Below are 27,575 nucleotides of genomic sequence, written 5' to 3'. Positions count from 1 at the left end.
CACCTTTTAGAGGTATATGCCGAGGCGTTAGAAACAGGCATTCTCCTAGCCTCATCCAGAGAGGCCGTCTTAGTGCTACACCCCAAGCCTGGTAAGGACCCTGAGCATTGTGGTTCATATCGCCCACTTTCACTCTTGCACTTATAATGATTATAAAATCCTTGTCAAATGATGGTGACCAGACTGTCACTTTTGATGGAACAGATAATAGCGCACGCTCAATCTGACTTTATTAGACATAGATCTACAGCGCTTAACATCTGGACATTCTTTTCAGCAGTCAATAGAATAAATCCAAGGAACACCTACTATTGCGCCTTCTTAGAAGCAAAGAAGGCATTTGATTCTGTAGAATGGCCCTTTTTGCATGCTGTACTGGCCAAGATGGGCATTACAAAGAGTTTCACGGATCTGATGAAACTACTTTACATTTGGTAGTCCAAGCGTGCTAAGGCTTATGGAAGCGGTGGACGAGTTCGGAGGTAGCCTTGTTGAATGCTGATTTCGGTAGATCTAAAAAGATCGGCAGACCAGGGGTCCCGAGCCTTCAAGGCACAGTGGAAGAGTCCTGAGGTAGCCTTGTTGAGTGCTGAGTTGAGATGATCCGAGGATCGTGAGGCCGCTTATTCATGTGCAGGGAAAGTCTTGAGGCGGGCTGAGGGGGATGTGAGCAGAGTCAGGTCAGAGAACACCGTCCTCAGGGGTGGCGAGGCTATCCATTTGGGAGGGCGCGGTTCAGCAGGAAGATTTTAAGGTGTTTTTTTAATTTTGTGAACGAAGGGATAGTTCTGATGTCTGCGGGGATGGAGTTCCAAATTTTGGGTGCGGTTCCGGCAAATGATTTCGCTGCTGTTTTGTGTTTGCATGTTTTCAAGAGTATGAGAAGGAGGGAGTTTGAGCTCCTGAGGTTTCTCGTCTGCACGGCCCTCTTAAGTTTGGCGGCTAAATATTCTGGTTTTCCAGTGTGGAGGGCTTTGTGCGTGAGGCATGCCGTTCTGAAGTTGGCTCGCTGTTCAACTGGAAGCCATTTTAGTTCTGTTAGTGCTGGTGAAATGTGGTCATATTTCCTGATTCCAGTGACCATTCTGGCTGCTGCTTTGAGGGTTGTTCTGAGGGGAGCCAAGTTGGATTTTGAGGCACCAGTGAGGGTTGCGTTGCCGTAGTCGACTCTGGATAGCACCAGCGATTTTGTGGCTTGTTTGAGGTCTTTGGCGGGAATGAATGGTTTGATTTTGTAAAGAAGCCTTAAGTAGAGGAAGGCAGACTTTGTGGAGTTTTGATGTGGTTGCTCCTGTCCAGTTTGGGGTCTAGGGTGATTCCTAATGATTTTACGGACTTGGCCAAGGTGAAGTTGCCATTTAGAGCATCCAAAGCTTTAAGTCACTCCGCAATTTGTGGGTTCTCTTCTTTGTTTGCAATGAAGAGGATCTCCGTTTTTACTTGGTTGAGTTTAAGGTGGTTTTGGGATAGCCAGCCTTGAATTTCTTTTGGAGTGTTATTTAGTCTGAGGATGTCGTCTGGGGAGGAGGTTTCTAGATAGATCTGGGTGTCGTCGGCGTATAGGTGGGAGGGGATCTTCGCCTTTTTAAGAATGGTGGTGAGGGGTTCCATGTATATGTTGAACAGTTGAGGTGAGAGCGCTGAGCCTTGGGGTGCACCTCTGCTGACAGGGTGGAGGTCGGAGGTAAAGTTCTTGATTTTTATCTTTTGCGAGCGGTTCTGCAGGAAAGAGGTGAACCATCGGAGGACCTTATCATCGGCCCCTGACCTTTCTTTAATGGCCTTGATGATACTTTGGTGGTCTACTGTGTCAAAGGCTGCCGATAAGCCGAGGAGAATGAGAAGGCAGCATTGGCCAGAGTCAAGTGACTGGTGTATGTCGTCTGTGATGTTGAGGATCGCCGTCTCGGTGCGGAACCCTTTTCTGAATCCCGATTGGTGGGGGTCAAGAAGGTTCATGTTGTCAATGTGTTGAGTTAGCTGTGAGAGGACGCATTTCTCCAGGCTTTTTGATAGGAGGGGGAGATTGGAGACGGGTCTGAAGTTGTTCAGGTCTGGGCAATCAAGGCCTGTTTTTTTTAGTAGTGGTGTGACTTGGCCAACCTTGAGGCAATCAGGTATAGTGCCGGATTGGAGGGAGCTGTTGATAATTCTGCACCAGAAGGGAGCTATGGCGAGTTTGAGGTTTTTAGTCAGTTGAGTAGGTATAGGGTCTAGGAGGTAAGAGGCGGGTTTGGAGGTTGATATTAGCTTGATAATCTCGGTTTCTGTGATAGGTGCGAAGTCCTTCCATGAAGTTGCGTTGTGAGGACATGTGCTTTCTCTAGTATCTAGGGGAAGGATTTCGCTGTCGGGATTGTTGCTGGTGTGTCTAGCGAGTGTTCGATCTTGGTGATATTTTCTTCGAAGAAGCTGCCGAAATTTTCACAGCATTCCGAGGAGGCCTGGGTGAAGGTTGTTGTGGGCTTAGTGGTTTTTTGCTTGATGATTTTGAAGAGTTCATTAGGCCTGTTTTTTGCATTGTCCAGGGCGGAGCAGAAAAAGTTTTTTTTTTCCATAGTGGATGTGTTTTTTGTAGCTTTTCCGCGCTGCTTTGAGTTGTTCAAGAGTGCTAGCGGAGGGGGTATTTCTGTGGCTCTAAGTTGTCTCCTTTTGTTATTGATGTCCGTGTTGAACCAGGATCTGGATGGAATATTCCTGGGTTTTTTTAGTTTCAGAGGGGCAATCTGTTCGAGAATAGTTGACGTGGAAGTGTTGTAGTGGTCCGTGAGTTCAGTTGTGGAAAGTTCCGCCGCAGAGGGAGTGAGTAGAGAGGTGATTTTTTTCTTCCTGGTCAGTCGTGTTGATCCGCGTGAGATTTCTGGTCCATTTCGGTTGTCCTTGGGCTGGGGGTTGAATGGAGACTGGGTGAAAGATTTGGAAAAGGATTAGGTGGTGGTCAGACCAGTCTACGGGCAGGGTGTGGTTTATCTTCACTGTGTCTTGATTGGCTATGATGGCATCTAGGGTTGCTCCTTTGTTGAGGGTTGCTTCTTTGCAGTGTTGCATGAGGTCATTATTGCACATTAGCTCGTTCAGATTTTGTATAAGTAGATTATTATCTTCGTTCCAGTGTAGGTTGAAATCGCCCAGAATAAGAGGGTTCGCATCGCGTAGGGAGCAGTGGGCAATTTGGTCAGATAGGTGTTCGGTGAAGGCGGTGGACTTGCCCGGGGGTGGTAGATAAGATGGCAGGTTACTGTTTTTTTGTTGCAGGTGATGACGTTGACAGTTATGCACTCAAAGGAGTTGTAGTTGGCTGATTCTGATTCCGACACAGACAAATTGCCTCTGTAGATGATGGCTAAGACTCCACTTCTATTGTCTATTCTGTTTTATTGGTGATTTTAAAGCCTGGGGGGACGAGGGTGTCCAGGAGAGGAAGGGAGGAGTCGTTGAGCCAGGTTTCGGTGATGAATGCTATGTCGATGTCATGAGTGAGGATGGATTCTGCTAGTTCTGTGGCGTGTTTTGAGGCTGATCTGCAGTTTATGAGCATGCATTTTGTGGGGGTCGTCTCTGTTTTGGGTTTCTTCGTAAGGGGGGCGCTAGGGATGTTTGTGCGGGTGGCCGGTGGTCTTAGTGAGTTCGGGAGGGCTTGAGCTCTACCAAGTCCGGTGATCACCTGTATTTTGGATTGGACCGTGACAGCATTATGATTGTCATACGAGGTGGCGAGATCTGCCGCTTCGTTCTCAGACACAGTTTTCTGGTTCTTTTCGGTCGCTGTGATAGGTTGGCGAGGGGGTTCGTTGCCCATCTCTTGCGAGGGGTAGTGGGTGGATTGTGTTGCGTCTGAGTGAAGGGAGGGTGGGTGTGATACTGTTTCTGGGGCGCAGCAAGGTTGGCTAGGATTTCACTGAAGCCCCGGATTATAGTAGTAATCTGGGTTTCCAACAAGGAAACGCGTTGCTCAGTCACAAGTTTGTCGATGTAGCGGGGTTGGGCTTGAGTAGGTATGTGGGGCTTGGGAGGGGGGAGACTCTGGGTGTTCGGTAGTTTGCAAGCTGTCTTGTCTGTCTGGGGCTGGGGTGGGGCCATGGGTGTAGGGTGGTGGGGGTCTAGTTGGGTTGTGGGTGCTGTGTAGCCTGAGTGTTCGGGGGGACGAGTGCTCAGGTTGTACGGTGTGGGTGGAAGAGAGCGGGTTGTGGGTGGGGGTGAGCGCCTGGAGGTGATGTATAGGGTTGGGAGCCCATGGTGTTCTGGGGGGTTGCTGTTGTCGATGGGGGTGTAGAGGGGGATGTCGTTTGTTGTGCCGGCAGCTGACGGACGGGGATGAATGCCCTCATTGGGAAGTAGGGTGGGCCCGTTCTCTCTGGGGGTGGTGAGGAGAGTGTCATGTGGTGCGAGGCCTCGTGGGTGAGTGGTGGCTTTGTTGCCTGTGGGTGTGGAGAGGTGGGTGTTCTGCTTGTTCGCGGTGTGTAGGGGAGGGTGTGTGGGGTATCTGGGTGGTATCGGGCGGTGGGTTGCGGATGGTGGTGAGGGTTGGTGTGGGGGGATGGATCTTGATCTCCCTGTGGGAGGGGCAGGGGACGTAGCTAGGAGGCGGGTGTGGGGGGTGTTGCGGGAGACTCTGAGAAGTGGGTAACAAGTGTGGATGAGAGGGAGGCGCGTGCTGAGGGGCGAGTGCTGTTGATCGTGAGTTCCGAGGTGGAGGGTGGGTTTAAATGGCTGGTCCGGTTCCTCCGGTGTGGGAGTATGGGTAGGAGAGGGGGAGCGTGAGAGGGAGTGTCCCGTAGAGAGGGGAAGAGGGTATAAAAGGACTCCAAGTTTTCGCTGTTGGCTTGTATCAGGACTGTGCCATTATAGTAAATGGTCACTGTGGTATTTCCATTACGCTTAGGGCGGTGAGGGAGTGATATTGTAAGTTTGCAGCTGTGTGTGGTGTTGGTGGTTTTTGAAATTTTTAGGTGGGATCTGATGATGTGTTTCCATGCCTTGTGTCTCTCTGTGTGGAAGATAAGGTCGTTTTTTACCATTCCTTTGGAGGCACAGTGTTAGGTGTCTGCAAAGAGTGATTGAGGATGTTGTCGGATCAGTTTCTGTTTAAAATTCTTCTTTGCTTTGGGTGAGAGGGCAGGTGGGAAGCGGATCAAAAGGGTGTTCCGGCCTAGCAAAATAGCGAGATTCGAAGGGGGAGGGCATTGTGGGCTATCCTGTCGGGAAGCATAGTATCTGCGGGGAGTAGGGGAGGCGTTGGGTGCAGTCTCTGAAGAGGAGGGCGGGTCTTAGGCAGGGTACAAAGTGATAGGAGAAATTGGTGCTAGTTTTGGGAGAATGGGGACGGTATTGGGTGGTCAGATTAGATGAGGGCCAGTTCCGGAATGATGTGGGTTGGAAGTACAGTTTAAGAGAGATGTGGGTCTGGAGTAGCGAGGTCTGATAAGAAGAGGGTAGTACAGGGGTGAGGTGGAAAAGGTGCTGGAGGTGGAACGTGGACGTTTCCGTTTTGTGCTATGATCCTGGGCGTCCCTCTAGAGGGAGGGGGAGACTAGATGGGAGTGCGCTTAATCTCTCTACCGTCTTCCAGTTTGAGGTGAGATCTGTGCGTTATACAGGCGAGTGGTGAGGGCTTAGGTAATTAGTTAAACAAGTGGGGGGGTCGTATCTCCCTATGGATGGAAGGAGGATTGGTCAGCAGAGGTTCAGAGTGTCTCTGTGGTTCTAATGCTCAGTTACTGCTATAGCTGGATCGTGATTCAGCTTGTTTAGTCTTGCGGGCGACCACAACGAGGTCAGGCGCCCGAGGGTTGGTGTTGTCCCGTGTCACTCTTGTCTGTTTCCTATCATTTCTCCTCTTTCCAATGGGGCCCGTGATATGATCAGATCTGGCCCAGCAGAGGTTCAGAAAGTGTCTGTAGGGTTCATTTGCTCAACTATTGCTCTATCTCGAAAATAATTTGTCTTGTCTGTCGGCCGTTTTGAAGTCAGGCGCCCTGAGGGTTGGTGGTGTCCCGGGTCTCTCGTCAATTTCAGTCCATTATTCTACTTTCCGATGGGAGCGGGGCTCATGATATCATCAGATCTGGCCTAGCAGAGGTCAAAAGTGCCTCTAGGGAACACTTATGGCTCTAACTAGATTGTAGTTCAGCTTGTGTAGTCTTGAGGGGCGGCCATTTTGGAGTCAGGCGTCCCGAGGGTTGGTGGAATCCCCCGGGTCTCTCGTCGATTTCCAGTCTGTTACTCCTCTTTCCGAAGGGAGCGGGGCCCGTGATGTGATCAGATCTGGCCCGGAGGTGAGTGTCTTTATAGGGATTTTTTATGGATTTCTCTTTGTCTCACTGTTAACATTGCTTTGTTTATATATATATATATATTTTTTCTCTGAGCCCAGGGGAGCATCGGGCGAGGTCCTGAGTTTGTTCCCGTAAGTTGATGGTGTCTGGCCTACCTCCATGGCAGTGGCTGCTTCCTGTGATTAATTAGGGGGGTCCGCGGCCGATCTGCAGGGCGGGGAAGGCCTGTGAGCTCCTGGGAACGTTTGGTTTTGGTTCTTGAGGCAACACCGAGGTGTCCCGAGATTTTGCAGAGGCTTTATTTGCAAAAAAAAAGCACTAGTGGGATGTCTTCGTCCTTTTCCAGCGCGCCCCGGGACTGGGTAGGCGGCAGGCCACACCTCGCATCCGTTTTAATGGTACTATAATGGAATCATTCTCAGTATCCAGAGGCACCCGGCAGGGTTGCCCTCTGTCCCCCTTACTTTTCATAATAGCAATGGATCCCCTTATATAATAATAATAATAATAATAATAATATCCACATTTGTAAAGCGCACAGTCACCCGTTAGGGTCTCTAGGCGCTGGGGGCCGTCGGGAAGATTAAGCAAGCTATTGCCCAGAGTCACATGGTACTGGGCTAATCTGCCGCCGGTGCCGGGGATCGAACCGTGATCCCCAGATTCCGGAGTCAGTCGCCCTGGCCGCGGCGCCACACCTCTTCCTCATGTTATATGTTATTTTCAGAAGGACCATCTTCATAGAGGCCTTCAGTTCAAACATGGTCCTGTATTAGTGACATTGTATGCAGACACTGTGGCACTATACTTTAGAAAACCTGAAGAAAATTTACAACTGTTATTAATAGAAATAGAAAGTTTCAGTGCACTGTTCGATCTCAAAATTAATTGGGGTAAATCAGAACTATTCCGCCTGATTGACATACAGGATCAGGTGCACAGTCTGAATATCGAGTTTTAAATATCGACCTACAAAAATAACGAGTTGGAAATATCGAAGGTAGAGAATATCGAGGTCAAGAATATCGTTGGACAGAATATTGACCCTAAGGTAAGTAATATCGATTTTTTTTATATCAATGTAAGTAATATCGAAGTTACTAATATCGATATTTGTATTATTTAATGTATTTTATTATGTATGTGTGATATTTTTTTTGTTAAGTATTTTACTTGTTTTAAATTATATGTGTATTATTTTTATATATTAATCATTTTATTTTTAAGTACATTTTATGTTTTAGTACCGGAACGGTTTGTGGGTTTATAGGGGAATAGGGTGGGAAGTAATTAAAATATTTTAAATTAATTATTAATTTTTAGGAATTATAAATTAATTTTAATTAATTTATGTGTTTATTTCTGGGGCGGGTTGTGGGTTTACAAGAGAATTGGGTGGGAAGTAATTTAATTGTAATTAATTAAAGATTTATTTTTATTTATTGGTATGGATAATTATTTATTTTTTATTTAATTATTAATTGGCAAATAATTATTTTAGTTGATCATTTATTTAATTTTATTTTTATTTATTTAAAAAGTTTTATATAGCGCTGGCTAGACCCCAAGGTATCAGAGTGCTTTACATGAGAATCAACAATGTAACAGAAAAAGATCAACAATTACACATTACATCAAAAAATAAGCAATACATTAGGAGAGGAGAGAAAGGAGAGAGAAAAGTAGTGGAGGGGGCAGGGGAGGTGAGAAAGGGAGGATAAAGGAAGAGACGAAAGGAAGTCTGTCTAAAGACCAACTGGGTAGGTGACGACCAAGGAGGGAATCCACGGCCCATCTCCCCTATAGCTAAACCAGGTAGCTCCTTCGGGCATCAGGCAAAATAGTTCAGTCTCAAGTGGCGAGGGAAGAAGTTCCCAAAAAAACAAAGAGGGTAGGGACAAAGGGCAATGGCAGGTGAGGGCAAAGGACAGAAGTTGGAAAGAGTAGGAGCTGAGAGGGGTGAGGGAAGGGAGAGGGGGGAGATACGGTCAGGAGAGACACAGGAGCGTTTGCCTAAAGTCCGGCTGGGTAGGTAATGGGCAAGGAGGGAATCCATAGCCCATCTCCTCTTTAGCTCGTGAGGTAGCTCCACCGGCCTTTAATTGGTAATTAATGTTTTTAATTGGCGTATCATTTTTTAATTTGGTAATTTATTTTTTATTTGGTAATTAATTTTGTTACTTTAAACAATTAATATTTTGTAAATGAAACATATTTTGTTGTTCAATATTTATTATTTGGTGGCTAATATTTATTAATTAATATTTATTGTTATTTATTGTTAATTTATTGTTAATTAAATTTCAATTGTAATTATGTTTTTAATAAGTAGTAATGGGTATTTGTAAATGATGTAGACTTATTTAAAAACTAAGGGGCGTATTATCAAGGACTGGTGTTAAAATTATCGCCGTTTTATCGGCAGGAAACTGCCGATAAAATGGCGATAATGGGCTTGATAATACACCCTTGTTAATTCCCATAGAAGCCCATGTTCTTGTGTTAACATGGGCTTCTATGGGAATTAACAAGGGCGTATTATCAAGCCCATTATTGCCGTTTCATCGACAGTTTCCTGCCAATAAAACGGCGATAATTTTAACACCGGTCCTTGATAATATGCCCCTAAATGATCTATTATTTTAAATACAAAAATTATTTATAAGTATGTTACATTTAAATTCTACACCATCCAACGTTTTCCTTACTGTTTCACTCTCTGGAGTTGAAATAGTAATTTTTACCCTTATGCTATCCAACGCTTTCCCTACTGTTGCACCCTCTGGAGTTGGAATAGTAATTTTTACCTCTACGCTATCCAACGCTTTCCCTACTGTTGCACCCTCTGGAGTTGGAATAGTAATTTTTACCCCTACGCTATCCAACGCTTTCCCTACTGTTGCCCCCTCTGGAGTTCGAATATTAATTTTTACCCCTACGCTATCTAACGCTTTCCCTACTGTTGCACCCTCTGGAGTTGGAATAGCAATTTTTATCCCTACGCTATCCAACTGCTTTCCCTACTGTTGCCCCCTCTGGAGTTGGAATAGTAATTTTTACCCCTACACTATCCAACGCTTTGCCTACTGTTGCCCCCTCTGGAGTTGGAATAGTAATTTTTACCCCTAAGCTATCCAGCGCTTTCCCTACTGTTGTCCCCTCTGGAGTTGGAATAGTAATTTTTTCCCTTATGCTATCCAACGCTTTCCCTACTGTAGCACCCTTTGGAGTTAGAATAGTAATTTTTACCCCTTCGCTATCCAACGCTTTCCCTACTGTTGCACCCTCTAGAGTTGGAATGGTAATTTTAAGTGTTACGCTATCCAATGTTATCATTACTGTAGTTTCTTTTGGACTTTGAATAGTAGTTTTATTTATTTAGCTATTTAATATGGGTATTATTATTTTTGATAAGGTAGTATAATAAAAATTTTAAAAATATTGAAAGTATATATATATATATTTTATTTATTAAATATAATTATTTACTTTTCATTCACTATATTGTTTTATGTGTGTAGATGTATTTGTAATGTATAATGCTTTTAAATGATTTATGTTATTAAAATAATTATTAAAACGTATTATTATTACGTAAGTATGCATTATATATTTTATGTATATGTTTAATTAATGTTATATTAATCTATATGTATTATTTATTAAAGTTAAACATTATTAAATATGTTTAACTATGTTTATTTGGTTTATAAGTATTATTTACTTTATTTTAGACTTTTATTATTACTAAAAAAAACGATATCTTTCCTTACGATATTTTTAGCATCGATATTTTAGTTTTGATATTTTTGGACTTACCATGTTGTAGATAGGATGTCGATATTCTTGCCTTCGATATTCCAGCGTCGTTTTTTCTGTAGGTCGATATTTTGTCCGTCGATATTCTGTCAGTGATCCACAGGATCGAGAATGCGGGGAGTTTCCTGTACAATGGTGTGAGGCGGAAACCAAATATTTGGGAATATACCTACATAGGAACCGTGAACAAGTACTACGCTCAAACTATGGCCCTGCCCTGAGCCGTCTGCAGACTCAAATAGAACAGTGGGTTAAGCTACCACTGTCAATGGCAGGGCAGATAGACATTATAAAGATGGTGATACTGCCCCACTTTCTCTACTTTTTCACCAATATACCGATTCCATTAACTAACTTCTTTTTCATGCAACTACGCACACACCTAATAAAATTAGTATGGAGAGGGAAACAGCCTAAAGTTAACTGGGACACTTTAACCCTTCCTTATGACATAGGGGGCTTTGGAGTACCGGACATGCAGCTCTATTTCCTAGTGGCGCAGGGTGGATATACAAACGATACACACCATTTTTTCCCCCCGATGCACGCATACCCTATGCCAAACCAGGGAGAGATTTGGCGGACCCCACGCCATTCAACACAGTGCTCACTATTGGGATACCACAAGATCTATACGATATACAGCCACTTTCCACTAACTGCTGGGCATCGAAAAGTACTCATATAAACAGGTGGGTCAAAACTATATTCGCCAGCGTTGCCTCTTTTGGCGAATCCTTCGATCCCCCCACAGTGGAGGCTGGCACCCGACGCACTCAATCCTGGGTGGGGCTGGAAATCATTGGGGACTTATTCCAGGGGGGACATGCATTTTCTCGTACTGAGGATCTGTGATTCAGGACAGCTACATTAATGGACCATTTTGTATTGACCCGTGTACAGAGCGAACTCAGGGGAACTATAGCAACCTACCCAATAGAGCCGATAGAATTTAGCCCACTCACATTAGTTATTAAGGACACTACTGGAGAGCACATAACCTCTAGGCTATACAAAGCCTGCCTTGCACAGATGCCACAACGAAATGCTAGGGTCAGAGAAGCTTGGGCTATCGATATAGATCAACCTCTCTCAGATGACATCTGAAAAAGGATTCTGTAAACAAATTAAACTGGTTTCATGCAACCACAGACATAAATTATTACACTTCAATGTGTCTACGGTCTGCCATTGCAGAGCCTGTGTGCAGTCTAGTAATGTCACATTGACTGGGCAAGAGCCCCCACTTGCCAGTCCCTAAACATTCCCTTTTCTTCATATCAGTCACCCCTATGGTAGGCCCAAGGGCAGAGTGCATTATAATTATAAGGTAGGACAAGCCCTGATGTGCATGGCATGTCCTAATAGTGAGTTACAGCCATTTTCCTTTTTCACTATTGCATGGATACTTGTTCTCCATAGGCCAGAATGGGCTGTTAGATTATTACATGTTTATAATCCTAACTGTCTCATAGAACATAGTAGAAATTCGAATATAGTATGCCTGAACTCAGAATGATAAAATACATCTTTTAGTGAAGTTGGTTTTAACATTCTGTGTTTGCAAATTCCACTTTTAGAAAGTAAGTATTTGCTTGTCTAACTATCCAGAGCCTGCCTCTGCTAGGCTGTGTATTCCTTTGTCTGGCTTTGTGAGTGACAGGGCTGGGGTATTCCAAGAGGCAGGATGAGTCAGCCCAGTGGTGAATAGAGAGATCTGCATCTAGATGGGAGGGAGGAGTTGCACCTGAACCTTGAATAGGGCTGTGCTTGCCTTCCACAATGCTGGCTCCACTTCCTGGGAAGCGGCAGATGTCTCTGCCCTGCACACTGAAAGAAGAGAAGGAGTCCTGTAAACAAAGTGCTCCAGAACTGTCCTTGCCTTCCATAATGCTAGCTCCACCGCCTGTGGGGCATCTGATGTGCCTTCCCTGCACTGTGAAAGGAAAGGAGAAGTCTGGTAAACAGAGTGCTTCAGAACTGGTTTAGACTAGGCAAATGCCCCTCTCCCCTTAGAGAACAAAGGATTTTGGGGTATAAATATTGGGACCCTGATCCCATGAAATTAGATCACTTTTCAACTACAAGAAGAAACCTTTACTGAGAGGAGGAACTTGAAGAAACTGAGGAGAGACCATTCCCAAGCTGAAGTGCTGCTTGGGGGATTGGCCTGCAGTGGTTGCCTTACTGCCAAAGGAAGGAGAACATTGTGTACTTTGCTTTCAACTTGTGAAGGATCTCCAAGGGCTTGGAAAAGAGCTTGCCTCCTGCTGAAGTCTCAGGGACAACAGACTTCACCCCCCAGCTCCCCAGAGTTCTTTTGGAAGTACCTGCTGCTGTTTTGGGCCTTCTGAGGAACTGCGTGTCACAAGGAGCTGGAAGCGTGACTCATCGAGAAGAAGTGTGTCACCGCGTCTGGCGTCACAACTCCGAAGGAGGGTGTCGCCACTGGAACTGTCGCACTACACTGCATCAGAGAGAAGCGTGCCGCAACAAAGAGGAAGCGTGTCGCTGCTGCTGCTGTCGCAACTCCGAAGGAGGGTTTCGCCGCTGGAACTGTCGCACTGCACGACATCGAAGAAGAACACCTCGCATCCCTGAGAAGCGTGCCACCGTCAGAGCTGCTGCCGTCGCATTTTGGATGTCACCGCTGTAGTTGTCGCATCCAGCGGAAGCTTCACGCATCGTGGTAGAAAAGTGTCACCGCTGGAGCTGCTGCTGTCGCATCGTCAGGGTGTCGCCGCTGCAGTCCACACATCGAACCGAGAACTTCTTGCATCCCCGGAGAAGCGTGCCGCATCTGGAAGATCTTCACGTCTTTATTTCTATGTACTTGAACTTTGCCGCAATTCCCTCACTGCGACATTGCTTGTCGTGGACGCGCAATGCAACCTAAGTTACATTGACGCAAAGTGTTGCATCTTAAGAACTTAACCTAACTAAGCTAAATCTACCATCTTAAAGTAACAGTATTGTGTATTTGTGTTGTTTATGGTCTTGTGGTAACTCTATATAAAGTATACTTATTTTTGATATAAAACGTTGTTTGGTGTCCATCTGTAGTGTTGTCACTGGTTTACTGTATGTGGTCACAAATGCTTAACACACTGCCTCTGAGATAAGCCTGTCTGCTTGTGCCAAGCTACCAAGGGGGTGATCAGGGGTTATTTTAGGAGCGTAATCCCCTTATCCTGACTAGAGGTAAGGGTCCCTATTTGTCACAAGTACCTACCTGTGCCAACTAGAGACCCCCAAATCTAACATTGGTGGTCAGCGGTGAGGATTCTGGACTTGCAGTTGTGACTCACGTACCGTGATTGGTGAACACTACTTAGTGAGTGCAGACCATAACGCAACCACATACTTTTTGGTAGATTCCTTTTTGGATTTTTGTTTTCTATTTTTGAAAGATGCCTGATTCAGTTATCATGGGAGATACAGAATCCATAGCCTCTATTGAATGTGCAGGGGAAGTAGAGAAGCTAGAGAGCTACAAAGTAAAACAGCTGAAGTACTTCTGCAAAAAGTTAAATGTTTCCACATCTGGCTTCAGAGTGAAGGAATAATTCTACAAGGCGCTGAGGGCCTGGGTAGAAGCAAGGAAAACTCCTGAGATTGTGGAGGATGAAGTGACAGTTGGGCAACAGGAAGGGCCAGTGGGCTCTGGAGGAAGGAGAGTACCTTCCCCCGTAGGTAGCATTGGTTTTGGCAAAGGTCTGTCTCCAGAGGAGTTGGAGGACAGAGAGAGCTCAAGAAGGCATGAAATGGAGATGACCAAGTTTAAGGTGAACAGGCAACTGGAATTAGAAAATAGGAGATTAGATAAAGAGGAAATGAAAATGCAGTTTGAGCATGAAAAAGTTTCGAGGGAGTTGGAGTTTAAAACCAAAAGTTTGGAGGTTACTCCCTCTAGGGGCAGCGCACCGTCAGTACATGCAGAAAGTAGAGTGTATATTCCCAAGGATGTGGTGAAAGAGTTTTACAAAAATGAGGATATTGGTCAGTGGTTCAGAGCCTATGAGGTAGCCATGTCTTCCCACCGGGTCCCTGAGAGAGATTGGGGAGCAGGGTTGTGGGGAAGGTACCTTAGTGAGGGGCGGGACACATTGTAAGACTTGCCTTCTGAAGTCAACAATTCATACAGCCACATGAAAGATGCATTGATGTCTAGATATGGTTTGACACCTGAACTCTATAGACAGAGGTTCAGAAAATGCAAAAAATTAGAAAGCAGTACTTGGGTTGAATATGTCACTTTATTTTACGGAGCATTGAATGGTGGGTAAAGGGCAGCAAGGTAATTGATTTTCAAGGTCTCTTTGATTTGATTGCATGGGAGCACTTGTCTGATAATTGTGTTCCAGAGCTGTGCCAGCATCTGATAGATAGCAAGCTGACTAACCCTAGGAAGCTTGCTGAGGAGGCGGACCACTGGGTGAGCACCCAGGTATACAAGGGTCACGTGGGAGACTCAGTCAAAGGAGGGCAGGGTCCCCAGCAGAAGAGGGGGGACAAGGGTAAACAGAAGGAGTTCCGCGAAGGGCTCCAAAGTAATTCCTAAGGGAACCAAGAGAAAGGTTCCCAGCCTCCCCCTGAGAAGAAGCAAGGGGCCCGACAGGTAATCCTGTTCCCTAGGGGCCCCTGAAGTGTTACAAGTGTGGCAACCTGGGTCATAAGGCAAATGATACCAGGTGCCGCCTGTTTGGTAAACCAGCACCCACTTGTGGAAAAGTAAATTTTGCCATGTTCTGTGTCCCTACGTGTCATCCATCATATGTTATGTGTGCATGATTAAATATGCATATGCATTCCCCATGTTCGATTCAAGACGCAATTATAGTTGTGTCCACCTCTAGTATGCCAGTTTCCAGTTCTCGTGAATACTACGAATATCAGGCCTATGTAAAGCTACGTTGCCACGTTTCTCAGTGTACACGTTATTTCATTGTAAAGTCCCCGTTTCTAGGCCTCAAAAGGGCCTGGACACCAGATTCAGTTCCTGTCTCCTGAAACCTCGCTGAGGAGCGATCCAGCCCCCACCTGTATCCTCGACCCTTCACTTACTTCCTGCCTCGCAGTGCCCGGTTCAGCTGGCTCAGCCTCTGAGTCTGCCAAGAATATGTTATAGTTCCAGTTATCAGTTCAGTCCTCCTTCTCTGCATTCCTAAGCTACTGAACTGCATCAATAGTTTCCATCATTGTCTAGCCTTTTCGGCTCCACGTTAGAGAAATACTGTATTTAATGGTCATTTCATATTCTTCATCACGTACTACATGTAGAATAATGCATGGTCCAGTCTTAGAATCAAGTTAGCCTTTCCCCTCCTGACTTCTAGTTTATATCAACATGTTCTCTAAACATCAGATACTAGATACTGTTTAGGTACATGTCGCCCTGACTCTCCAGACTTCAGTCTCTGCTCCTAGCACAGAGTTCATAGCCCCCAGCTTCTCCTAGTGATACGTCATTGCTAGTTTGCGCGCACCATCAGGTTAGAGGTCCCGGCTCCTCAGGTAGCCCCCTCCATGGTTTCCGCCCCATTCATGACATATTCTGTTACGTTTGCATCACATGTCTATGTATACGCCCTGTTACACCCACTTTCACCTTTATCTCTCGCGACTGCTACGCGTCACGCCTATTGCTCCACCCACTGCTATGTAATGTAATGCTATGTGTTTGCGTTATGTATATATGCTCAGGTACTGTTATTAAAAGTTACTCCTTTCCCTTGTCCTTATCCTTTTCCCCCGGCAAGCGCTTGCCATCCTATTCCTGTGCAGGTTGTCCTGTTCCCGTCCTTATGCTGTATTAAACCTGCATAACTCCTACTACCTCGAATCTTGACTCTTATTTTATTGAGCTATCTGTTATTCATTTACGTATTAAAAAATAGGGTATTATTTATTTATTTACCACATAATGGCGCCCGAACAGGGACTTGCCCTTTCCCCACGCGCCGGTGAAGCCACGCCGGCCCCCTGACCCTCTGCAGCCGTGACGGAACCATACCGTGCACATGCAGATATTTCTGCTTCAAGTATCCCTCAGGCCCACGGAGGAGACGGAGGAGGCGGTCCAGCATCCAGACGAGACGGTGGAGGAACGCGGCGAGTCCCGACCAGAGCCCAAGCCAAGAGTCCAAGGTCCGAGGTATCCGGAGGTCCACCCGTAACTGAAGTCCGAAGTTCGTCGTCCGTCGTCGTAGCAGTCCAGTCCGATCCGAGGCCTTCCGTTCTTGCTGCCCGGTGAGTACCATTACTGGGGTAGTATCTAGACAGGGTCAATCTAAATTGACTCTGGTCCGTGGGTTGGTGGTACACAGACTCACAAACGAAGTGTTCACCTAGGTGGATACGGGTCTTGATGCGTCCCTTTATGGGACCGGTATGTTCCGTACTGTTTCAGCAGTGCATCCAGTAACTCTAGTCTGTTCCGTTCTCGAGAAATTCTTGTGTTTCTGTTCTCAGTATTCCAGGTAATATTCTGTCCGAACTGTTATGTTATGATGTTGTTCAATGTATTTCCAATGTCGTGGTATGCCTGAATTGTTCTCCCAATTGTTATTGTTCCTCGTGTATTGTATTGTGTTCCGATTCAAGTTTACAATGTCTCTCTTTTCGAGATTACGTCAGCTAAAAACTAGAAGGGGTTTGTTAGAAGAAGCAGTTCCTGTTCCGCCGAGGGACAGTCCAGGTCACTTTATGTATCAGAAGCATGGCATAAGCGCCATATTGTATCTAGATTTATGGGTAGAGTATACCAAACAGTTAGAAGAAAAGTATAGATGGCCCGTATCGGGTACATGGGATGCCGAGTGCATCATGCGAGTAGAAGAAGCATTATGGAAAAAGAAAGCCAGACAGTCACAGAAAGATGCCATCGAGTTATGGCGTAAAGAATCTCATAAAAGAACCGAAAAAGAAATCAGAAAGTCAGAATTAAGTAGAGAATCCTTGGAATGAGCCCAAGAAAGGGAATTAATCGAGATTGGTGAACGAGTTAAAACTGAACAATCAGACAGACAGAGGCATGCCCTTAATAGGGGTATGTATCCTCTCCTTGCCGAGGGCTTGCCAAAAGCGACCCCAGAGGCATCCAGTAATTTCCCGCCACCGTTAGTTCCGACCAAGCTACGTCACAAACAGACCGCAGCTGATATTTTTATTTCGTCCTATTTGGACGACACAGTCCCAGAATATGCAAATCCTGTTCGCGCTCCGCCAGTCCCTGTAAATCAGGCACTTCCCGCTCCTCCAGACACCGGAGTACCTGTTACGGTACCCCCGGTCCAGCCCGCCATACAAGTCCAGCCTGCATTTCCATTTCCCACTCTGCCAGGACGAAGAGCCTCAGTAGACGACTCTAGTTTAGGGGCCGCAGGAGGAGGTCCTCCTCAAACCCCGCCGCCACGTAATCGTTTAACGACAGCCGAATTACATGCACAAGCGTCACAGCGTACGCCCAGACATCAGACTGTAGCAGAAATAAGAAAATCCCTTGCCGAATGCGGCTATGATCCAGTCCCAGGCGAGGATAATATGGTTTTATATTCATTCCGTGTAAGAAAGGTGGCCGAGTATCTAGTCACCTTACCGAATATGTGGTAAATAAATAAATAATACCCTATTTTTTAATACGTAAATGAATAACAGATAGCTCAATAAAATAAGAGTCAAGATTCGAGGTAGTAGGAGTTATGCAGGTTTAATACAGCATAAGGACGGGAACAGGACAACCTGCACAGGAATAGGATGGCAAGCGCTTGCCGGGGGAAAAGGATAAGGACAAGGGAAAGGAGTAACTTTTAATAACAGTACCTGAGCATATATACATAACGCAAACACATAGCATTACATTACATAGCAGTGGGTGGAGCAATAGGCGTGACGCGTAGCAGTCGCGAGAGATAAAGGTGAAAGTGGGTGTAACAGGGCGTATACATAGACATGTGATGCAAACGTAACAGAATATGTCATGAATGGGGCGGAAACCATGGAGGGGGCTACCTGAGGAGCCGGGACCTCTAACCTGATGGTGCGCGCAAACTAGCAATGACGTATCACTAGGAGAAGCTGGGGGCTATGAACTCTGTGCTAGGAGCAGAGACTGAAGTCTGGAGAGTCAGGGCGACATGTACCTAAACAGTATCTAGTATCTGATGTTTAGAGAACATGTTGATATAAACTAGAAGTCAGGAGGGGAAAGGCTAACTTGATTCTAAGACTGGACCATGCATTATTCTACATGTAGTACGTGATGAAGAATATGAAATGACCATTAAATACAGTATTTCTCTAACGTGGAGCCGAAAAGGCTAGACAATGACGGAAACTATTGATGCAGTTCAGTAGCTTAGGAATGCAGAGAAGGAGGACTGAACTGATAACTGGAACTATAACATATTCTTGGCAGACTCAGAGGCTGAGCCAGCTGAACCGGGCACTGCGAGGCAGGAAGTAAGTGAAGGGTCGAGGATACAGGTGGGGGCTGGATCGCTCCTCAGCGAGGTTTCAGGAGACAGGAACTGAATCTGGTGTCCAGGCCCTTTTGAGGCCTAGAAACGGGGACTTTACAATGAAATAACGTGTACACTGAGAAACGTGGCAACGTAGCTTTACATAGGCCTGATATTCGTAGTATTCACGAGAACTGGAAACTGGCATACTAGAGGTGGACACAACTATAATTGCGTCTTGAATCGAACATGGGGAATGCATATGCATATTTAATCATGCACACATAACATATGATGGATGACACGTAGGGACACAGAACATGGCAAAATTTACTTTTCCACATTCCCTCCTTGTCACTACGTTTCCATCAGGAAACATCAATTTTCATGATACCGTCTATCATTTCATACAGTATCATTTGCTCGTCTCGAATTTTCTTGGAACGGGATTTAGAACGGGGCTTGGGACTAGGAATACAAGAGGTAGCACAAATGCCGCAAATCGCAGGGCCACATTGTATACAGAGACAGCAGCTGAATATGATCGCTACTGCAATACCTAGGAAGGACAAGACTTTCCATCCCCATGCGGAAATTATATTCCAGAACCAACCGGACCATGTCCAGGTGCCTGGATCTTGGTGTATCAGATGGGCAATTTCATGGAGTCTGGTTATAGCTGAATAAACAGATGGCGCGTTATTTGGAATGAAAATGCAGCAACTAGATCCGATGACTCTACAGGCCCCGCCCCTATCGGCCAGTATGACGTCAAGGACGAGACGATTCTGTAAAACGACAAATCTCATAGCAGATTGCTCTTCGGTTAAGTTACCTAGAGCAGAGGCAGTCTCATTTACTACAGCTTCGAGGGTTCTGGTTAACCTACGGATTAGCTTACTATTCTGGATAGGTCCTATAAAGAAGAAGAAACCTCTATTGAAATCTGTATACTGTTCTAGAGCAGTTTCAGTATAATCGACAATTGGGGACTCCCTTCTATGTCTAACGTGTACTAGATGTGTGTTTCTATGATAGTCAGGTGGGGCTAGAAAAACAGGTGGCAGTAGGAAGGCAATGTAACAGGTTCCCTCCCAATCGAGGGGCAAACAAACATATGCAGTTTGACCACAAATAAAATAAGAATGACGTGAAGCTTTAAAAATAGATTTCCCACTGTCACTATACTTGACAATAGTAGTACATTCACTGTGTCCTACATGTACAGAACCATAATTTCGGACACATAATTCGCCTTTGACTGGTAATACTGAAATAGCAGGTAAGTCTGGAGTAGTATCAGACTGAACATTCAAGACCATGAAATTCGAAGAATAATTACCTAAATTGTACACTTCATTTTCTAAATCTAACCCGGTTCTGTGGGGAAGACCTTGCTTGTCTGGAAAACATGTACAGTTAAGAAAAGACATATCTGTTGAGGATGACGTTAACGTGGACCATGCTCCACACGAACCATTATGTGAAAAAGGATAAGGAAAAAGTGGCAGAACTCCCTTCGGTGTCTGGAAAGGGGGGAGTCGACCACACACCCAACAATTAGTGGTATTGCTGGTCTGGTGTGAGTAATGTAACATGCGGATGAATGAGTTATTTCGCATAGCGAGGCGGTAAGAGAGTTCATGAGGAGGCAGATCACTAAACGTGTGCTCTACTGTAGCATTAGCAGACTTATTTACATGAAGAACTGGGAAATACAGGTAAAATGCATAACTGGTGCAGGAAATCATAATGCTGAAAAACAATATGAAACATAGAAAAACGATACATCGAATTGAGTTTTGACTAACTCTCTCACTATGGGGGTCTATTTTATACATGTCAGAAACAGTCTAACCGTTTCACCTAGGGGAGGACTTAGACAATCAAACTGACTGACTTATTTTACTAGACCGGAGTTTTAGCTTGTACTCCTGTTGCGGAGTTTTCTCTAACAGGGGAGGGGTTGTAGCAATGTCTTTTGCGGGACAGTCCTTGAGAACAATATTTTGGCAATCCTTCACATCCTGGGAAATGTTCTTTAAGACGGGTTTTAGTCCATTAAATTGTTTGACATGAGAAAGGTGCACCCAGCCTTTGCGTCCTTCCAACTTCACGGCTGTACGGGTGGTGAGGAGGACCTGTCGGGGCTCTTTCCAACGAGGCTCCAGCGGACTTGATCTGTCAAAGTTGCGGACCATCACCATGGATCCTGGAACGATTTCGTGCGGTGCCACCTCGGTATTGTCTGGAAATGCGGCGGCAACCTGTGAACGACATGAGTTGAGGGCAGACATCAAGGAAGCTAGGTAATCTGTCAGCATATTACTTGAAACATCGGTAATACTTCGGGGTCTAGGAGTACCCCACATGTTAGGGGGGCGGCCGAAAACGACCTCATACGGGGACAGACCTGATCTGGAATGTGCGACCATGCGCATATAAAATAAAGCGACTGGTAGAGCTACTAGCCAGTCCACACCTTTTTCTTTACACACTTTGGCGATACGGATTTTCAGAGTCTGATTATGTCTCTCTACGAGACCGGCTGCTTCAGGATGGCGTACACAATGAAACTTCCACTGGTACCCTAACAACAGGGAAACATGCTTCATGAGTTCAGATGAGAATGGCTGGCCGTTGTCAGAATATACGACTCTAGGGAGTCCATAACGGGGGAAGAACTCACGAACCAACTGCTTGGCAGTGGTCGCGGCTGTGTAATCTGGGACTGGATATGCCTCCGTCCACCTGGACAAAGCACATACAACTACAAGGACATACTTGAAACCTCGACATCGCTCCATCTGAATATAATCCATCTGGAGGACTTCAAAAGGGTGGTCAGGGGGCTGGAATCCGCCTTGTTCCACCGGGACACTTTTACCTGGATTAAACTGACAACATATCATACAGGTACGGACTTTCTGCTTGGCTGCAGCTCGTAAATGCTTGTTAAACCAAATGTTCTGGATACTGTCTAACATAGCTTTTTCTCCTAAATGTGCTGGACTATGTGCGGTATTGATAATGACTTGAACCATAGAGTCGGGGAGAAACCATGTGGCTCTACCCTTCGTTAACCATCCTTGATCTGTCTGGACCCCTCCTTGTTCGGACCATTTCTTGATTTCTTCAGGAGTAGCATGTAACTGTATGTCTATGACATCTTGTGTAGGGTTCTTAACTGTCATACATGTAGTCGGATCTGGAGTATGTGTCTGATTAACTGGAATGTCTGGAGTCTGTGCTGTAAGCTTGGCTGTGCGATCTGCTAGATCATTACCTTGGGAAATAGTGTCAGTAACTTTCGTATGTGCTTTGCACTTCATGATAGCGATAGATGTCGGTAAATGTATGGCATCTAACAGAGCTTGAATAAGGAGACCATGCTGAATCTTGGTTCCATGAGAAGTCATGAAACCTCTCTCCTGCCAGAGCACTCCGAAGTCGTGTACGACTCCGAATGCGTAACGTGAATCTGTGTAAACATTAACTTTCAAGTTCTTGGCATGTATACAGGCTTGTGTCAGAGCAACTAGCTCTGCTGCTTGAGCAGACAGGGTGTCAATACGGTGTGTTTCAATAACTTCAGTGTCAGTAGTCACTGCATACGCGGCGACTAGTTCTCCTGTACTTGTTCTCATACACGAACCATCCACATAAAGTGTCAGGTCGGGATCTAATAACGGAATATCTGTCAGATCTTGTCTTGGCTTTGTCGTAATGTTAACTACTTCCACACAGTCATGTGTGGCAGAATTCGGAGTAACTGATGGTAACAGTGTAGCAGGATTCAGGATGTTGCAGCGTCTGATTTCTATGTGTGGCTGGAACAGTGTCAATTCATAACCTGTTAAACGTGCAATTGTCAAGTGCTGAGTTTGTGTTCGGTTTAAAAGAACTTCCACGGAATGTGGAACTTGTACTGTCAAGGAGTGTCCTAAGACTATGGAATCACTTTGTCTGATAGCTAGTGCTGTGGCTGCAACTGACTTGAGGCACGCAGGCAGAGCCTGGGCTACAGGATCTAATGCGCTCGAAAAATAAGCACAGGGCTTGTATTGTCCTGCTTGATCTTGTGTGAGAACAGATAATGCTGTACCTTCGCGTTCAGTAACGAAAAGTGTAAAAGGCTTACTGTAGTTCGGTGTAGCTAGAACTGGAGCTTGGCATAGGGCTTTCTTTAACTCATTGAAACTAAGTGTATGTTCAGATGTCCAAGGGAGGACAGTCGATACGGCTGCCTCCTGTGTCGTTAACTGTATCAGTGGCTTGGCTAGAAATGCATACTGAGGAATCCATTGTCTGCAGTAAGAAGTGAGGCCGATAAAAGCACGTACCTCCTTCTGGGTCTTGGGCTGAGGAAGACTCGCTATTAACTGGATACGGTCTGGTGTCAACTGCCTACCCCTCTTGGACAGTAAGTGTCCTAAGTATACCACTTGCTGGACACAGAATTGAAGCTTAGAAGGGGACACCTTGTGCCCCATCTCGGCCAGGAAATACAGAACTGTAAGGGATGCTCGCTCGCAAGCACGTTCAGAACGGGCTGTGATCAGTAGATCATCGACATACTGGAGCAGGGCAGTGTCAGTTGGCATGTGAATGTTGTCTAGTTGTCTCTTGAGTGCTTGACTGTAAATACTAGGACTTTCTGTGAAACCTTGAGGAGCTCGTGTGAACATATAGCTCCTTCCATTTAAACAAAATCCGAAAAGGAACTGGCTGTCTGGATGAATAGGAACACTGAAAAATGCGTTCTTGAGGTCTATGACAGTGAAGAACGTGGCTTCGGAATCAATGGCCGTTAATAGGGAAGAGATATCTGGGACAACTGGGTACTGAGGAATAATACATTTATTAAGCTCTCGTAGGTCAATCACTAATCGATATACTGGGGGTGCATTTGGATCAGTACGTTTCATGACTGGAATGATCGGAGAATTACATACATTGGAGTCAGTTTCTACAACCACTCCTTGAGCCATGAGCTCGTCAATAATTTTGGATAAGGCTGCCACAGCCTCAGGTGGCAATCTGTACTGTCTGATTCGTGGTAACACTACACCTAGCTTGAGAGTCACACGATAGGGTGTGATTTGCATATAACCAACATCAGTTGGACCTTGCGCCCATAAGTGCTGTGGTACATTAGACAGTCTGGGATCAAAATCTCGTAATACATAGTGACCCTTAAAGTCACGTAGGAACAATCGTATTCCCTCTGGGGAACAGCATATAACTGCACCTAACTCTTTCAGTGTCTTAATGCCTAATAGATTTTCTGGACATGACTTAGTAAGTAACAGATCAGTAGTGCGGGACAATGGACCTACTTCTAGAGTAACTGGCTTTGAAATCTCATTTACGATAGGTTTTCCTGAAAATCCAAGGGAAACATTTCTTGAGCCTGAGAGCGGAGCCCCTGGAACTTCGGCGTGACTGATTGTGGTCCTACTTGCCCCTGTATCAATCAAAAACTTTCTGTCTTTCCCTAATACTTGACTGTGAACATAGGGACCTTCTTGATCTACAGGTATCTCGATGAGAGGCAAGCCTACCTCCCTCTCTAGGCTGTTTCATGAATACTGTTGGTACTCTGGATACTCGGACTGTGCATACTGGTACATCTGCGATGTACCATGCTGTGTTGCAGCGATAGGCTGCGGAGCTGTAACTGTCTGTGGTGCATTCTGTGACTGAGGAATCTGTGAAACTTGTTCTGGTCTAGGCGGACGTGGTCTTTCTTTAGTCTTACCGGTAGCTATGTTGTGTTTCAGAACTGCACACTCATTTATAAAATGACCTGGCTGTTTACAATAATTGCAGTTCCCTTTAACGGGAGCTGCAGGATGACTGGCTTGATTCGGACCCCTCTTCTGACTGTCTTGAGGAACAGATTGTGCAACTAGTACTTTCATTTTCGTGTCTTTCATACGTTTTCTTTCGTGTTCTTGCTCTTCTCTGATTCTATTCTGATGGTATTGGAGCATCTGCAACATCTGGGACGGGGTATTAGCTTGCCAGGTACTTTTGACCTTCAAAACTCGATTTTTAATTTGTGGACTTGAATTCTCGACTAATTTAGTAACAAAAAGGTGAGGGTATGACTCACTACTTGTCTTGAGGCCACTGTTGATGCTAAAACATTTTTCAAATCTAGAATAAAAATCACTAATATCCTCATCTTGTTTCTGTTTACAGGCTGAGATTGCATCCCAGTCTTCTTTTCTAGTTGTCAATAATCTGGGTAAAACTTGTATTAATAATTCCGGTAATTCTTTACATTTATCTCCAAGACCGGTACCTGGTACTCGTGCCTTGTCTTCAGCTTCTAGAACTGCCCAATCGATCTTTTTCTCTCCCACCTCCCATTCTTTTTCCTTGAGCCTTTCATACACCCCTGCGGGCAGCAGAACCTTTAACATTTTAATTATATCTGGATACGTGTATTCTCCCATACGGAGCATGTCTTTTAATTCTCTATGGAACCCTGCTGGATCTTTGTCATGACAGGGAATTAATTTCTTCATCTCGAGGAGTTCCATCTTTGTAATCGGAGTGTAAACAAACACTCGTTCTAGTTCGCCACCCGTTCCTCTAACTGGGTGGACTTCTCGTAACGGATTCTGTCTCTCCATGTAAAATGGTTTACCTTCTGGGGGTGAGGCAGGAACAAAATGCGGGTTCAGAAACGTTCTATATTTGTGGCGCTGTTCTAGAATGACACTAATTAAATCGGTACCTAGACCTTTCCATCTATACTGGAGTAACTCGTTCAGGATATCGTGTAACGGACCTGGATCAGAGTGTTGACCCTCATACAAAGTAATGAGGTGCTGGATCATATACATACCCGCCAGTCGTTGCTCGGCTGGGGGCATTTTCAGAAACATCTGTGCCACTATTTCGTCTGGAAAAGTGGTAGAATCAGTAATCCATCGGACTGCTGATCGGGCTAGTTCTTGTTCATGCATGGTACTTAACTCACTGTAACCGATTCGTGATTTCAGAATGTGATCGGTAGCTTGGAATACTTGTTCTAGAGAACCTTGTTCTGGTGCTGGAGAATGAAAAATAGACTTGTGTTCTAGGCGTAAATGGCGATCTGGAAATCTAGATTTTCCTACATACGCTATTCTGGCGGGATTCTCGTCTTCTACCTCTTCAGTATCAGAGTTACTTTCTTTCTCGCTTACTTGTGCTGCTTTACGTTGTTCGTGTATCTTTATTATTTCTCTACGGATTTTCTTGTACATACTCTCCACAGCACCGACGGTCTTGTGCTTACCCTCGGCTATATTATCACTCCACCTTGTCAGGATTTTCATTTCGGCCTGATCTTTAGACGGGTAATCTTGTTCTCTTATTAGACAATTGATCAGAAACTTTAATATCATGAGCTGGATCTCGGCTTTCCTTTGAGACATGGCCTCGCTAATGCTTTCTGGATCATCCCCTGTACGGATGAAACAATATATTCTGTCTAGGTCTTCTTTCATATTCGGTAAGGTGACTAGATACTCGGCCACCTTTCTTACACGGAATGAATATAAAACCATATTATCCTCGCCTGGGACTGGATCATAGCCGCATTCGGCAAGGGATTTTCTTATTTCTGCTACAGTCTGATGTCTGGGCGTACGCTGTGACGCTTGTGCATGTAATTCGGCTGTCGTTAAACGATTACGTGGCGGCGGGGTTTGAGGAGGACCTCCTCCTGCGGCCCCTAAACTAGAGTCGTCTACTGAGGCTCTTCGTCCTGGCAGAGTGGGAAATGGAAATGCAGGCTGGACTTGTATGGCGGGCTGGACCGGGGGTACCGTAACAGGTACTCCGGTGTCTGGAGGAGCGGGAAGTGCCTGATTTACAGGGACTGGCGGAGCGCGAACAGGATTTGCATATTCTGGGACTGTGTCGTCCAAATAGGACGAAATAAAAATATCCGCTGCGGTCTGTTTGTGACGTAGCTTGGTCGGAACTAACGGTGGCGGGAAATTACTGGATGCCTCTGGGGTCGCTTTTGGCAAGCCCTCGGCAAGGAGAGGATACATACCCCTATTAAGGGCATGCCTCTGTCTGTCTGATTGTTCAGTTTTAACTCGTTCACCAATCTCGATTAATTCCCTTTCTTGGGCTCGTTCCAAGGATTCTCTACTTAATTCTGACTTTCTGATTTCTTTTTCGGTTCTTTTATGAGATTCTTTACGCCATAACTCGATGGCATCTTTCTGTGACTGTCTGGCTTTCTTTTTCCATAATGCTTCTTCTACTCGCATGATGCACTCGGCATCCCATGTACCCGATATGGGCCATCTATACTTTTCTTCTAACTGTTTGGTATACTCTACCCATAAATCTAGATACAATATGGCGCTTATGCCATGCTTCTGATACATAAAGTGACCTGGACTGTCCCTCGGCGGAACAGGAACTGCTTCTTCTAACAAACCCCTTCTAGTTTTTAGCTGACGTAATCTCGAAAAGAGAGACATTGTAAACTTGAATCGGAACACAATACAATACACGAGGAACAATAACAATTGGGAGAACAATTCAGGCATACCACGACATTGGAAATACATTGAACAACATCATAACATAACAGTTCGGACAGAATATTACCTGGAATACTGAGAACAGAAACACAAGAATTTCTCGAGAACGGAACAGACTAGAGTTACTGGATGCACTGCTGAAACAGTACGGAACATACCGGTCCCATAAAGGGATGCATCAAGACCCGTATCCACCTAGGTGAACACTTCGTTTGTGAGTCTGTGTACCACCAACCCACGGACCAGAGTCAATTTAGATTGACCCTGTCTAGATACTACCCCAGTAATGGTACTCACCGGGCAGCAAGAACGGAAGGCCTCGGATCGGACTGGACTGCTACGACGACGGACGACGAACTTCGGACTTCAGTTACGGGTGGACCTCCGGATACCTCGGACCTTGGACTCTTGGCTTGGGCTCTGGTCGGGACTCGCCGCGTTCCTCCACCGCCTCGTCTGGA

Source organism: Lissotriton helveticus, chromosome 2_1 (genome assembly GCF_964261635.1).
Source record: "Lissotriton helveticus chromosome 2_1, aLisHel1.1, whole genome shotgun sequence".
NCBI classification, from domain to species: domain Eukaryota; kingdom Metazoa; phylum Chordata; class Amphibia; order Caudata; family Salamandridae; genus Lissotriton; species Lissotriton helveticus.
The sequence above is the reverse complement of the archived record's forward strand: the minus strand, read 5'-3'. Positions refer to the sequence as shown.